The sequence below is a fragment of the Copidosoma floridanum genome, unplaced genomic scaffold (genome assembly GCF_036245765.1).
Source record: "Copidosoma floridanum isolate Cflo_tuat_1 unplaced genomic scaffold, Cflo_Japanese_pri ptg000001l, whole genome shotgun sequence".
Classification (NCBI taxonomy): domain Eukaryota; kingdom Metazoa; phylum Arthropoda; class Insecta; order Hymenoptera; family Encyrtidae; genus Copidosoma; species Copidosoma floridanum.
In genome coordinates, this window is record NW_028321878.1 from 11,841,686 (window position 1) to 11,844,023 (window position 2,338).

General features: G+C 35.1%; 1 long non-coding RNA gene across 1 annotated transcript; it reads right to left on the reverse strand.

The window, feature by feature from the left end:
• Nucleotides 1–212: 212 nt before the first annotated feature.
• Nucleotides 213–1,737, reverse strand: LOC106646269 (uncharacterized). The gene is made up of 3 exons (XR_016293054.1): nt 1,621–1,737; nt 593–1,263; nt 213–497 (listed from the first exon to the last, which is right to left on the reverse strand). It is a non-coding gene; the product is annotated as an uncharacterized LOC106646269 (long non-coding RNA).
• Nucleotides 1,738–2,338: the final 601 nt, after the last annotated feature.

Consider the following 2,338-nt stretch of genomic DNA (forward strand, 5'->3'; position numbering starts at 1 on the left):
GGTGTGGATTGGGACTGTACGCTCTAATGGCGACCATATTGTGATTAAAAGTAGCTTTTAGCGCGGTGGTTGATACCTCAGTCCGCTAGCAAAAGATGAAATGTTAAGTGATAACGGAGGGTAGAGATTTTTCCAAAAATGTATATAAAAAAAAAAAAAAATTAATATTTCAAATGGTAGAGTATGTACATAAAAAATAAAATCCATTAGCATTCGTGTATAAAACTTTTATTTTTCAACAAATGTGTGCAACCACACTTGTCACATTGCATCATTGTGTTTACACGAATAAGCTGTTAATGAAAGGCTTGTAATAAATCCTCAAAGTCTGTGATAACTGACTTCCAGAGTCTTTTAAAATCATCGGAAGTCAGTGGAAGTCTCGTGGTTTCCAAAGTCTTGTCTTGAAACTCAAGTGATTGGATATGTATTCCTGGCGTGGTCGTCGAATCGCAGGTTTCATTTGTCATTTCAATTCAACTCTGGATTAAAAATAACTGAAAAGTAATTACGGTAATTTAAAACCTCTGACTTAACCTTGAATGTGTGCAACGTTCGTAAAATTGTCTAAATATAACATTGGAGTTTTTACCGGGACCTCGAAGCCATTAACCTCTCCAAACTGTGGATTTATCGACTAAAAACCTTTTGAAAACAGACGCTTTCGAATGTTCCTTGCAAAGTCACCAAACATATGCTGGAAGTCCATGTGCTTGGTAAGATCGCCGATTGTCTCGAAAGTTTTCGAGCACCTGGTGCAGGAATGGATGTGCTGTGAGTTCATGTGACTCGTAAGATCAGCTCTCGTTGTGAAAATTAGCGAGCACGACGTGCAGAGATGGGTGTGCTTGGAGCTCATGTGGCGCTCAAGATCACAGCTTCGACTAAAAGTGTAGAAGCACACGGTGCATCGATGATTGTTGTTCGATTTGGATTTTCCTTTGATCATTTGGACGGCAGCCGTCAAACACGTGTTACAAAGGTAATTGTATTTAGGGTTCATGTTCTTTTGAATGTCATCGTTCCGGACGTAGGGGTGCGAACACAAGACACAGCGGTAACGTCTTTTGTTCGCAGCGTTAATCCCCCGCTTGACGACTTTGGACATATTATTCGTGTGGGACATTTCTCAAAAAAGTTAAACCAGCTGGGACCTCTTGTTGGCTCTGCTGTTATTACTGAATATTTATCCTAGCGATTAATGTCCTGTTATCTATAAAGACGTGGACAGCTTGTGGAAAAAGTTGTTTCTTCTTTTGGTGGCTAGAAAATGAGGTGTCAATTAGTTATTTTCCTCAAAGCTCTCGTGTACAGATGGTATAAACTGCACCAAACAATTTATAAATAGTTACATTTTAGAACGATTAACAATATGTTACTTAAATCTGATAATATAAATGTTTATGTCAAACGAAGCACGAATGTTTTGTAATATAAAAATGTTGTTTCCAATATTACTGTGGTGCATAGTGAAATATTTTTCATAATAATAACACTCAGTCACAAATCTACAAACGGTTTGGTTTTCATAACATTGTAACTTAGTAAGACTTGTCTTATTATTTTAGAAAATCACAGCATAAAATACTCCAAGTAAACTACATCTCACAATATACATACCTTATTATATTCTGGAAGTTGTAAGCTACAGACTCAAGCTCAATCTTGTCTTGTCCAAACGTGTGCTGTTTATGTACAACTGCGCAGTATAGGCGTTGCTTCGTATTTTAATTCGTACACAAGATTATGTTTGACGACAACTGCTTACGTGTGTCATGAATCAAAGAGACGCATGCACGCACTGATTATTGAAAATCGGGTTAGAAATATCGACTATACTAACTTATTTTAAGTGTTACTCATTGATAATAATATGTCAAACATGGCCCAATATGTGATAAAGATATATTTTTATTGTATAGTTTGTGAACTGATAGTGTTAATTACATGATAATGAGAGCTTTCGTTTGTGTTAACGCGTAAAAATTGTTAATTTACTAGTAAGCTACTTCAACAGATGATGATTTGTAACGGATTTTCCGTTCAATTAATGATGGAGGTATTTTCATTGTACAGATCCTGTGACCGGAAATCGATTATTTATCAAATATTTTTACCTATCTTTAGATTTAAATTAGTTGGATAATCTAAAAAAAAAAAATTTTTTACTTTCAGTTTGTTATTTTTTCTGGATATAGTTAAAAATAAGTCGACACTGCAAAACGTGTTTGTAATTATTACTAATAATCGACAGACTTCACATCAACAAAATGAAAACTTGACTCGAACTGTAAGGATCGTGTAAAATACATAATGTCGAGATAAATGACTAAATATT